The 13,798-nt window shown below is 44.0% G+C and overlaps 1 protein-coding gene across 2 annotated transcripts in view; it reads left to right on the top strand.

Moving 5' to 3' along the window:
• sgcd (sarcoglycan, delta (dystrophin-associated glycoprotein)) overlaps window positions 1–13,798 on the top strand; it is a 275,576-nt gene that overhangs the window by 243,351 nt on the left and 18,427 nt on the right. The gene's annotated exons all lie outside the window — the stretch shown is intronic.

Raw genomic sequence — 13,798 nt, 5'->3', positions numbered from 1 at the left:
AGGTACATTCAGAGAGTGCAATTACAGACCCTTGACTTGTCCCAGATCATATCTTTGTATTTCTTGTAACTTACCGTGAATCCTCCACACAGCCATTGCTTTCATGTATGGGTGTTGGAACGATCATGATGGTGTGACGTAAGCCAAGGGCCTCATTGTTGCAGCATGTCTGCTTTGTTTCATTGTTGCGTGTCAAACAGCAAAGCAGTCATTTGTCATAGGCAGTCCCTTGAATCGAGGATGACTTGCTTCCACGTCAAAAAGTTCACAAGCGCTTCAATGAAGGACCTAATATTCCAGGTCCCGAACTAAATCTTGAAGGGTGGAAGATGCCTGTGCGTGGATTTTTTTTAACGTGTGGTGACCGTTGCACACCAGCCATCATCATGGGCAGGTCCACACTGCGATATATGTGCGCACTAGGCCCATGCAGCAGAGCTGGTCTCCAGTCGTCTTGGGTAATCCTTGCCACCGGACCAAGACCTATCTCTGTCAAGTCTGTGTGGTAGCTGCACAGGCATCTTCCACCCTTCAAGATTTAGTTCGGGACCTGGAATATTAGGTCCTTCATTGAAACAGCTGTGAATTTTTTGACATGGAAGCAAGTCATCTTCGATTCGAGGGACTGCCTATGCTGATGATGACATTTGTCTTTGTAAGGCTCTGCTATGTTTTCTTTACCCAGCGTAACATAGTGGGATATAGAGGTGTGTTTTTGTTGATGAGAGGAATGATGGCTGGTTTGCTGGAAGATGAATTCAGTCAATACTAATCCGAGATGGAATCCCCTGCTGTTGTTAATCCATGTGGTGTACTGGGTGTGATCTGACACAAAGACAGGTCAGTACCTCAGGGAGCTCTGGGCATTTAACTCGCGGCTTCTCCGTCCCAAATAGGTTCAAACCTTAAACTTCTGCCTGAACCTGAATTGCCCAACTTTCAGTTGTATTGATTTCATTTCCAAATCTGGCTAAGATTGAGTCAGATGTCAAAAACACTGCTGGGCATCAATGACAAGTGAATCTTCAGAGTTTTCTCAGGCAAGTTTTCCATTTAAAAATGAACACGTACGTTACAAGTACCCAGGTCTGCAAAAGAATCTGAATCGTATATTTGGAATCCCAAAGATCAGCAAATTGCGGATGTTGATTCACATCTACAAGCATAAAGAGCATACTCTCAGTTACACTACTGTCCTCCAGGCTCGCAATTTGGGGGCTATTAAAGTCCACATGTGAATGATTGTAAATTGTTTAGGTTAAATCGATTTGCTCTGCGATAGAGTTATCTGTCTCTTTTTATGGCAAAAGCCATTGCTCGATGACATTAGTAAAACTGCTGTCAGATTTCTTTCTGCTTGGTTGTTACCCATTGCTACTGAAGGGCTCTCTCTGTCACATTTGCTCTTTTCTCCCCCCTTTCCCTCATCAGTAATCACGTCCTCTCTTTCTCCCACTTTCTCCCTCTCATTCTTTCTTTCGTTTTTCTCTCTGTCGGCCTCATCCCTTTTTTAATTATTTCTCTTTTTCATGTTAATTTTCTTAGCTCTTTCGTTTTACTTTCTCATCCTGCTTGTGTATCTCTATCTCTAATCAATATTTGGTTGCTCGTCAAAAACTAATTAAGTTGAGATCTCATTAGCGAAAGCAAACAGGTGTAGGAGAATGCAGGCACCCTGGAGTATACCACACCAGCAACTGTAATTAGTCTTTATATTAAACTCCTGGATAACCTTGAGAGGAAGGCAGATGCTAATAAATGCCACAATTAGAAATAAAAATCTGAATTATGGATATTTCGTGGCTGATAAGATTGGCCTTGCAAGTGGAATGTAGGCACAGTGCTGCATTTAATACTTAATGTGGATTTGTTGCATTCCCTTAACAACACAACAAAGTGCTTGTATTTTGTTTCACTGCAGTCTGGGAGCTCAGTCGGAGAAGCACATTTAACATTTTTAGGGTGCACTGTAATTGTTGTTCTGCAATTTAAAATCAGTTCTGCAGGACAGCTGCATCTGTGGGATGATAAATAAATTGAAATAGAGTTCTAGTGGTATACTTTGGTCGAGCTCGTTTTCCGGGCTCAGACTCGGCACTGCGCAACCATCGCACACACAAACTGAAAGGTCCGTGTATTGACCCACTTGGTCCCCAGGCCTCATCGACGCACTCTGAGCGAACTGCCAATGCTGCCCACACCCGCACAGGCATCGATCCTCTGGTAAGTCCTGGGCAGAGGGATTTAAGCTGCTCCTCCTGGCTCCACGGAAACGTTTTGTTGAAGGCCACGCGATCCACTGAAGAACTCCGACTCGGGCCCACTGAAAAACCTCGAGTGGGGCAGGCCCAACATCTACTCCGTTCATGGCCGACTCATTTCTGGATGGGAATGTTCACCATTTGTTAGGCTCCTAATGTACATAGTCAAGGTGCTTAATGTACATAGTCAAGGTTCTAAAGAAAGGGCCCCATGAATTTAGCATTGGGACCAATGCTTGTGCAGATTGGATGCAGTCTGTCCCACTGATAAATTGGCATGCTTTGTGCTCCATTTCTACCTCATAGAATGTCTGTAAAACCTTAAGGTACTGGTGAGGCCACACCTGGAATACTGCGTACCGTTTTGGTTTCCATATTTACGAAAGGATATACTTGCTTTGGAGGCAGTTCAGAGAAGGTTCACTAGGTTGATTCCAGGGATGAGGGGGTTGACTTTTGAGGAAAGATTGAATGGGTTGAGCCTCTACTCATTGGAATTCAGAAGAATGAGAGGTGATCTTATCAAAAGGTATCAGATTATGAGGGGGCTTGACAAGGTGGATGCAGAGAGGATGTTTCCACTGATGGGGCATGATCTTAGAATAATGGGCTGCCTATTTAAAACTGAGATGAGGAGAAATTTCTTCTCGGGTTGTAAATCTGTGGAATTCGCTGCCTCAGAGAGCTGTGGAAGCTGGGACATTGAATAAATTTAAGACATAAAAAGACAGTTTCTTAAATGATAAGGGGATAAGGGGTTATGGGGAGCGGGCAGGGAAGTGGAGCTGAGTCCATGATCAGATCAGCCATGATCTTATTGAATGGCAGAGCAGACTCGAGGGGCTGTACGTCCTACTCCTGTTCCTATTTCTTATGTTCTTATGTTTCAACATCAGTAATCCCACTTTAAAGGAGCAGTCTTCATTAAAGAAAAAATGTGGCTAGATTTTTTTGTTTGGGAAAATTTCTATGAGGTAGAAATGGGGCACAAAATATGCCAATTTAGCAGTGGGACAGACTGCATCCAATCTGTGCAAGCATTGGTCCCAATGCTAAATTCATGGGGCCCTTTCTTTAGACGTCTGGCATTAAGCACCTTGAATATGTACATTAAGAGCCTAACAAATGGTGAACATTCCCATCCAGAAATGAGTCGGCCATGAACGGAGTAGATGTTGGGCCTGCCCCACTCGAGGTTTTTCAGTGGGCCCGAGTCCGAGTTCTTCAGTGGATCTCGTGGCCTTCAACAAAACGTTTCTGTGGAGCCAGGAGGAGCAGCTTAAATCCCTCTGCCCAGGACTTACCAGAGGGTCGATGCTGGTGAGGCAGTGTCCAACATTGATGTCTTCACTCAGTCAAGCTGCCTGTGCGGGTGTGGGCAGCATTGGCAGTTCGCTCAGAGTGCGTCGATGAGGCCTGGGGACCAAGTGGGTCAATACTCGGACCTTTCAGTTTGTGTGTGCGATGGTTGCGCAGTGTATCATTTTCATGTGACTTGTGTTTGTCATCTAATAATAGTTTGACAAGCAATTCCTCAAAATGATTGCCATTTTAATGGGTCTTGAAGTTGAACCTTCCCTTTTAAATAGATCGTATTCCCTCTTTAAAGCAGAGATGGAGATAACATTTCATGGTGATACTATGGGCTCAACTTTCCCTAATATTTGCACTGTTTCTTTTGGAGCAGACTGCTTTTTCTGGCCTTACTTAAAAATCCCGTTTCCCCAATCAATTTGCACCAGCGTAACTCAGTTACGAATATTTCAAGTCAGTTTATTTTCAGCCAAAGGAGACGTAACCAGTCAGCTACGCCACTTCTGGCCATTTAAGGAAGTTTGGCCAGCTGAGAGTTACTCCAGTTCTGATTAGGCCAGCGTTTGTGGCCTGTCCTGAAAAACCTTCCCTAGAATTAAGGAAATCACGCAGGTAAGGAAAGCGACACAGCAGATGCCCGGACACACAAAGAATTGAATAACACATAGCAGCAACTTACCTCCAACCCCGCCAGAGAGAGAGAGAGAGAGAGAGAGAGACTGAGATTCTTTTAATGTGTTGGGAGCTGGCTGTATGCTTCATTTTGCAGCCTCAGCTCGCATTGTGTCCCTGGTTACCATGGCAGCCTGATTTTTTTTTTGGTGCATATCAAGGCTCCACCCCCAAAACTAAAGGTCAGGTTAGGCCACGCCAAAATGAAGGGATCCAACAGGGAAACTTACAACAGTTTTTTTTTGGCGTACTTGTGGCCCCAAAAAATCGGGCATAACTCTTCAAGTATGCCCAAAAAATGCTTTGGGGAAAATTGAGCCCTTTATCTGTAAAGAAAATTCTGTTGAGGAGATCCTGCCTTTAACCTGATCTGGGCATAACCTGCCCCTCCTGGGCAAGACTACATGCTCACTTGGGCCATTCAAGGGAGTACAGGTTGAACTTTCCTTATCCGGAACCACCCCTCGTCCGGAACCACTCCCGGCCACTGGGTGGCGCATGTGCAGAACTCTGACATGAACAAATTGAAGTCCTTCCTCACTGCCGACTCCCGCAATTGCTGGCCTGACCCCATGATCTACCGGCCCCCCAATGATCTCTCTGCCGCACTCCCAGCCCCAAGCCAGCCTCGATATCCCCTTGCTCAGTACCTGTACCATCCAATTTAGTGTGACCAACCCTCGTCCAGAAAAATCCCTGATCTGGAACGGGCCAGGTCCCGAGGGTTCCGTATAAAGGAGGTTCAACCTGTATTGCACAGCAGCAGTCAATTCAATTTTACATGCGGAACAAGCGGTGGTTGGAAGAATGATGAAGTCAAAGTGTATCTCCTCTAAATTAATTACAAGTCAGGAAAGAAACCTAACCCAGAAAGTGCCACCCTAGATAGTGGGTGTAGTGTAACAGCAAGGGGAGCATTCAAAAAGTAAAACAATGGATGAGGAGAGGCCAAAGATTCTTAAAAAAATATATGATAAGGAAAATTATGTTTGGAGATGGCTTCTACACACTATTCATATATTTGACATAATTCCAAAATACAAATGTCAGAATTTTTCTTTAAATTCTGCAGTTTCTGTCTGATTTTGCAAAGTGGGTTCCTCACCTGATTTAAGATTTCAGGAGTGGAAGCCAATGATAAGTGATAACTGTCAAGAGGAAATCTGGTTGATGCAATATTTGCAGGCACACCACGTCCAGTGATAACTGTCTGGAATTCTTTGAAAAAACATGCCAACTGTCTTATGTAGCACACACTGTGCAGGTTAACTAACTTGTCCTTCAGAGAGGATAAAGGAAGGAAAGAAAGACAACGGAGAAATGAGAGAGGAGAAAGAATGCCAGAGGACAAATGGAAACAAACTAAAAGACTAGTTCAGAGAACCAAACAATGCAAAGAAACAGAAAGTAGCAAAGGGAATAGGAGCTAATGACAAAAACTGTATATAGTGCAAGGATAACATAGAGGAGAAAGGATAGGTGGTATATAGGGCAGCATCTGATCATGAAATTGGAGCACTGCTGGATTGTAGGGAAAGTTTGCTCATGCGATATGGTTCAAATGTTTTTGTATTATTTAATATCCAAATGACATCTTTGCCCTTTAAGCGCTACGCGTCTTTGGCAAAACACTGAACAAATGTTTTGTGGCAAATGCTAAATTAAATTGGGCCTCTTTTATTGCTGCTCATGAATAATTCAATGTATAATTATTCAGTACCATTTGATGAGTACAGTATTCAATGTTCTGCATAATTGTACTATAAGAAGGGAAGTACTTGATTAACATTTTTCCTAATTTGTTTTCTTAAGGCCTAAAAAGGCCCAGATGTCTACCGTGCTAAAATAGTTGATTCATTCCATATTACATTTACTTTTGATTTATGTTGTATATTGTGATGATATTTTTTGCAAGATACCAGCAGCAGTAAATTAACGCTGATTGGAAAATCCAGGTTGCAGTGTCACTTGCTTTCCCGTCAGGTATAATATCAGCTAGCTGCAGATTAAACTCCCTCTGCAATGTGCCTTAATCTCAACCTCAAATGAGCTCCCCACTGTGCCAGTATATTATTTTCAGTTATCCTCATGGCATTTCTGAGTCGAAATTTTAGGAATTATTTCCCATTGTTAATAATAAAGTAGACCTGCATAAAGTATCTAATTTACCAACCCTAAAATGGGTAACATTATTAATAGTTACAAAAGATCAGTATTTATTTTCTATTCAGATTGTCATGGTAACTGTAATAATGTCCTGTGATTGGTGTTCTGCACTTGGCCAAAGAATTACATGATTCTCTTGTACTTGGGCCCTGAAAGAAAAGCCTTCAGTTTATCTTAAAGTCAAATTGGAGAGATAGGGAGTAAGTAGCCTATCAAGTTCTTCTAAACGTCATATAACAAATAAAGCAGATGGGGTTCAATATAGATCGACTTATTTAGAAAAATGAGAGGTGATCTTATGGAAACATATAAGATACTGAGGGGGCTCGACAAGGTAGATGCAGGGAGGATATTTCCACTCATGGGGAAATCTAGGAGGCATTGTTTAATAAGGGGTTGCCTATTTAGAACTGAGATGAGGAAGAAGGGTCATAAATCTGTGGAATTCTCTGCCCCAGAGAGCTGTGGAGGCTGGGTCATTGAATATATTTAAGGTGGAGATGGACAGATTTTTGAACAATAAGGGAGTGAAGGGTTATGGGGAGCGGGCAGGAAAGTAGAGCTGAGCCCAAGATCAGATCAGCCATGATCTTATTAAATGGTGGAGCAGGCTCGAGGAGCCAAATTAGCCTACTCCTGCTCCTATTTCTTATGTTCTTATTAAAAAAAACTGTTGTGGACCCACTAAAAGCTTAAACTTATTATGGGAAGATATACAAACTCAAGCAGCACATTAGAACATCAAGCTGATTGGCACAACAAAGTGTACAGCTGATGAGGAAACTCTGAAGCTTGACCAGACGGCTGCTGGAAGGTTGAGTATGACACCATGCACTCATAGATCCAGGACTTGATGCCTACCATGATTTGGTTACATAGAGAGGAAACAGTTAGTGCTGAAGTTCAGGTGGAACCAGCAGTCACTGGGTAGTATTTGATTGCACTGAAACCATGACTCCATGGAGTGGTCAGGGACATGGTTTCAGTGCAATCAAACATTACACGCTGGGTTGTGCTGCTTGTTGAATTGTTCCTGGTATCTGTTACCTGCCAAGTGAAGGCTCAACCACAAACTTGTCCCTTTGCCTATTGAGCATCTTCCAATTGGGTGAGGTAAGCAACATCTTTTAGGGGCCAAGTCGGCGCCTAGATGATGGGAGAGATGTTCTACTTGGGCACCAAACCGCTGCAATCAGTGGTACGCCGCCCGCAGTGGCTGCCCCATGCAGTACTACGGAATCGGGACAATTTTCAGATTCCGGTCTCGTTCATTTTTATGTGACAAGCTGCGGGCACCAAACGGGTTCTTCACTGCAGCTCGACGATTTTCTATGGTGAAAAATCAACTGGCCCTGGCACCCAGCCAGCTGGAAAGTAAGGTCAGTTGGGGAGAGAACGGATGTAGTTGCCAGGGGGGTGGGAAACAACAGCGGGCCAGAGGATTTTTGTGAAACCTGGAGGAGCACAACAAATATTTTTGGAAAGGCCTTTATAGGTCTCATTAAGACCTCTCAATGCCTGGAGAAAGTGAAACTGGCATGTGCAGTGCATACTCCAACCTTTTCCCTAAAGCAAGCTCTTCAAATGGGCAAATCGGTGTCCTGGGCCAGTTATAGGACCAATTGCGATTTTAATGTAAAAAAAGGCAGAGCATGTGCCAAGCAACTTAGTCTCAGTTGTACTGGGCAGTGAGCAGCCTAACCAGCAGTTGCTCAGGAAAAGGCACGATTGTTTTTACTTTAAGATTTTAACGGGACCAGGAAGAACAGGCCCTACTTGCTGACCCGTCCATGCAAAAGACAGCCGATTTTCTGCTGTCCAAAATTGGTATGCTGCAGCTGAGTGCCCGTTTGGTATCTGCAGCTTGCCGGAAACATTTAAATGAGGCCGGAACCTGAAAATGATTTTGTGCCTTGGGCGGGCACTGTCGATTTCATGCCCATTTTGGGCTGAAGTTGAAATTACCCCCGATGATGGGTTTCCATTTATGTCAGGCTCCCAGAATCCATGTCTTGCATCCCATATATCTCGTGCCATCTGCCACATATGTTATCGACTTTGTACACCATTTAGGTATGTTTAGATTAGTTTAGCTCAAAACCTGAAAACACTTGACGGTGCCTTTGGGATCCTGGATGATGTATGTGGAAAAAAATGCAAAGTAGAATTTCAAACGTCCTCTCCTACTTTTATCCCCAGTTCATAACTCAGGAGAGAAAAAAGATTTGCTCCTTCTCCAGAGAAATTAGGTACATGTCTGCCTATTCACTTTGACTAATTCCTTCCACTCCTGGGGATTTTGTTTCTATTTGTTGTGTGTAGCTACATAACAAGGTGTAAATATTAATCAGATCTCAAGGCTTACAACTACAATTGCACTCTTCCACACTGCTCTCACAGGATATTTTTGGAAGGTCAACAATTTAATCTTAATCTAAATACATTGTTATTGTTTTATTTGTTTTCTCTCAAAGTAATTTAGAATTATCCAAATATTTTAATATTCACATCCCTGATTTTGCTTGAGTTTAATTAGCAAAGAATATTTTCTGAGAAATTAAATGTGCAGTGATTATAACAACTTTTAAAACTGTAGTAATTGATGATTATTACGAATTGAATTCCTGAAAGATAGTCATTAGTAGCTGATTTTTAGCATATGTTAATTGTGCTGGATTGCAGCCAGTCACAAAGCCATTGGGTGAGAGCCACAGCACACATATAATAAATGGCACTCTTTAGTTCTGTCTCAGAGCTTTTAGTTTTAAGTTTCACACAGCAAATGCTTGAGGAGGCAATGAATTTCAATCTTTCTTTCCTCCCTCATCGGGCAGTAAAATTTGCTGCGCTGTTTTGAAGTAGCAATTGGCAAGCACTCAATCACACTAAACTGCACCTTTTCCATTATGTTACCGCACCCGGAGCTATTTTTACAAAAATAAATGCTGCAGATTCCACATGAGTTATATGGTTGCTGACAACCTCTTCAAGTCTCACGTGTCTCAGGTGAAAGTCGTATCTTGTGCTGTGGTGTACTCTGCACAGGTAAAATTAAAGCCCTCCCCCTGTGCCTCAATGCACAGAGGCTGCTCTGATGTTATCAGTCTGAAACATCACTTTGTTTTTTAGGACTGGCACAATTGGGGCAGAGCAGCTCTGAGCACTCAGGTATGTTACCGTTTCAATCGTCCATCCCACTGAAATGAATGATATTTGAGAAGGAGCCCTGTAAACAGTGAAAACGGTGTTGTGCAACCAGCAATGAAGAGTATGCGCGACAGCCCCCAACTTGACTTGTACTTCTATTTCCTGCACCTGCACAGTGCCAACCTTGGCTGTAAGCAGTTAATACTGTGAAATATGACAAGAAACAAATGATTTAGAACATATTTTATCCATCAGCAGAAATTGCCCTATGTAGTCTTGAAAAAGCAGATGTTTGAGAGGCACCAGGGATAGCAATTTGTCTCGGGCGGTAGCGCAAAATAGCCTCCATCGTTTATAGGCCCCGCTTGATATTCAGTTCTGAAGTATGAGAGACTTGAATTTCTCTTCACCTCAGATGCGTTAAACCTGATGACCCTGCCAGCACTATGTACACCGCATTTAGAATATATAACATTTACTTTGGTAAAAATAGCTCTGGTGCAGTGTTATAGTGAGAGATCATGTTTAATATGATTGAGTGCTCGTCAAGTTCTGCTTCAGAAAAGTGCAGCATTTCTACAGCCCCGTCTTCTAATTAATTGTTGAATTATGTATGCCTACTCTTTACTGATTGTTTAACTCTTGAGCATGGAACTTATTGTTGGAAATTCAGAACTTATCGTAATAAACCTTGTGCTGGGTCCAGGCATGTAGTAGTGGCAGTGGTGCTTCTTATGACATCTTGGTGTTTTAAATGCAAAGCAGCTTTTGTGTGAGAAGCCAACGCATTTCATCAGAAGAAGCCATCAAGGGGAGTGTGCAATAGTTAATAACCAGAGAGGTTTTGAAACCAATCAAACCACTATAAATGATCTTGCTGCAAGTCAGATCCACTGTGACCTGTACACACTGCAACAGATGCCCCCTAAAGTTCTAATGGTTACGATACACAACCACACACAAGTGGTATTTAGTGTTCTGTGATTGACAGGTGAGCCCAGTAATGCCGATTAGCTCGTAGGCTATTTTTTCTATGCTGTGGACCAATCTGATCTGTGTTCACTGGTTGTTTACAGTTGCTCTGCACATGACCAATAAGCTAATCTATGCTACACTATGATCGACATATAGGCTGGTTCCAGTTGTTCTATCACTGATTAACAGACCACTCTCTGCTGCGCAATGGTTTTCCAGGGGGTTTGGTTCCTGCTATATAATTGACAAATAGGTGATTTCTGCTGTTCACTCGATGGCTTAGCAAATTTACCTAGCGATTCTCTCAGCCATATAGATCTATATTTATTTTCCAGTCGACGTTAAGTAGCTGATCTCAACCAGTGTAGCAATAAGGATGCTACAGTTGATCTCAACACCCGACTTTCGGGAGGGGAAGATGAACCAGGGTTTCAGCTTTGATCATTATAGAAACATAGAAAATAGGTGCAGGACTAGGCTATTCGGCCCTTCAAGCCTGCATCACCATTCAATATGATCATGGCTGATCAGAGGTCCAGCAGGCTGAGCGGCCCCCAGCCTGCGAGCACCATCGGAACAGGCCGGGGATGGAAGGAGCAGCATGGCAGCGTACCTCTCCAGGGAGCAGCACGTGCTGGAGCAGGAAAGCAACGGCAGTGAAAAGGGATGTCACCAAGATCCAGGTCGGTGATTGGAGTGCGCCTAGGTACAGCAGGAGCGGCGAGGTCGGGGCGAAGGAACGGCGAGAGATTGTAGAGTGACGTGATCGGGGCCCAGGAGAGGCGCGAGTTCGGGGCCCAGGAAAGGCAAGGGCCCAGAGGCAGCACGAGCCAGCCCACACTGCAATATGGGTGCACACTAGGTCTGTGCAGCAGAACTAGTTTCCAGTTGTCTTGGTTAATCCTTGCCACTGAACGAAGACCTGCTCTGTCAAGCCCGTGTGGTGGCTTGTGTGCAACAGCCACCCCACGTTAAAAAAATCCATGCACAGACATCTTCCACCCTTCAAGATTTAGTTCGGAACTTGGAATTTTAGGTCCTTCATTGAAACATCTGTGAACTTCTTGATGTGGAAGCAAGTCATCCTCGACTCGAGGGACTGCCTATGACGATGGCTGATCATGCAACTTCAGTACCCCATTCCTGCTTTCTCTCCATACCCCTTGATCGCTTTAGATTTAGGGGCCACATCTAACTCCCTTTTGAATATATCTAACGAACTGGCTTCAACAACTTTCTGTGGTGGAGAATTTTCTGAGTGAAGAAGTTTCTCCTCATCTCGGTCCTAAGTGGCTTACCCCTTATCCTTAGACTGTGACCCCTGGTTCTGGACTTCCCCAACATCGGGAACATTCTTCCTGCATCTAACCTGTCCAATTCCGTCAGAATTTTATATGTTTCTATGAGATCCCCTCTCATTCTTCTAAATTCCAGTGAATATAAGCCTAGTCGATCCAGTCTTTCTTCATAAGTCAGTCCTGCCGACCTGGGATTCAGTCTGATGAATCTTCGCTGCACTCCCTGAATAGCAAGAACGTCCTTCCTCAGATTAGGAGACCAAAACTGCACACCATATTCAAGGTGTGGCCTCACCAAGGCCCTGTACAACTGCAGTAAGACCTCCCTGCTCCTATACTCAAATCCTCTCGCTATGAAGACCAACATACCATTTGCCGCCTTCACCGCCTGCTGTACCTGCATGCCAACTTTCAATGACTGATGTACCATGACACCCAGGTCTCGTTGCACCTCTCCTTTTCCTAATCTGCCACCATTCAGATAATATTCTGCCTTCCTGTTTTTGCCACCAAAATGGATAACTTCACATTTATCCACATTATACTGCATCTGCCATGTATTTGCCCACTCACCTAACCTATCCCAAGTCACCCTGCAGCCTCTTAGCATCCTCCTCACAGCTCACACTGCCACCCAGCTTAGTGTCATCTACAAACTTGGAGATATATTCAATTCCTTCGATCAAATTATTGATGTATATTGTAAATTGCTGGGGTCCCAGCACTGAACCTTGCAGTACCCCACTAGTTACTGCTTGCCATTCTGAAAAGGACCCGTTTATTCCTACTCTTTGCTTTCTGTCTGCCAACCAGTTCTCTATCCACTTCAATACATTAACCCCAATACCATGTGCTTTAATTTTGCACACTAATCTCTTGTGTGGGACCTTGTCAAAAGCGTTTTGAAAGTCTAAATACACCACATCCACTGGTTGTCCCTTGTCCACTCTACTAGTTACACCTTAAATCATTTATTCTGAGGGCTGGATTTTGCAGGGGTTCAGCGGGCACGATCGGTGGCACGTCGAGTGGAAAAGTGCTTTTTTTCCCCCAGCGGGTTGGGACCCCGCTATGAACCCGTCAGCTCACGCCTTTACCAAATGTCGGGTCTGTCAGCGCTGAGCAGACCCGATACGCAGCGACAGGGGAGGCAATTAAAATCATTAGTGGCTTCTTTACAGCCACTTAACAATGGTTTTTTTTCCCAGCTTTCTGAATTTGACAGGTCGCCTACAGATTTCCCATTATGCCTAGACCTCATCTGTGAAGCTGAGGTGGGAGATCACTTGCTGATTCAGCTGATGAATTGACAGCTTCAAATGTCAAGTCAAAGCTCCCAGCTGATTAAGAAATGTTCCCTCAACCGATAGCTTCCCTAAACGGCATTTCCACCACAGAGTAAGAATGCTGCAAGTCTTTACACAAGTCTCTATCCAGTCTGACCTCACGACCTCTTCCACCATTGACAGATCGCTTCTGTCATCTCTACTTCACCTGCCATCTATTCCATCAGCACGGGTGTCGTTGAAACTCGGTCCTCAGAATTCCGCCACGATCAGCCCAGAGGAGCACACCTGTCTCCTGCTCCTCCTGGCCCACAAAAATAAACACTCATTTTGTGGACTCCTCTTCGGCTGGACCACCAACTGGAACTATGAGCAGCGTGTCACGATGCCCACTCCACACAGTTGAGTCCTAAAATGGCCGCCGGAGTCCTATGTACACCACAGGACCCCGATTTGCATATCGAATGGATCTGTCGCCTGGCCCTTGGGACTATAGTGTCGTCCATATTGTCAGCAGGAATAAGATGGTAAATCAGACCTTGCCTTTTTCAGGCCCTGTTTCCGCTGGGCAGGATGCTTCAAAATTTCCCCCATTCACTCAAATGATGATGTCATTGCATCACATTACCCATTGGTTTACAAACACCTAATAAACATCTAAGGTAGGATAACGGTGCCT

This window comes from Pristiophorus japonicus, chromosome 4 (genome assembly GCF_044704955.1).
Source record: "Pristiophorus japonicus isolate sPriJap1 chromosome 4, sPriJap1.hap1, whole genome shotgun sequence".
NCBI lineage: Eukaryota > Metazoa > Chordata > Chondrichthyes > Pristiophoridae > Pristiophorus > Pristiophorus japonicus.
Note: the sequence above shows the minus strand (reverse complement) of the source record. Positions and strands in the feature narration are given on the sequence as shown.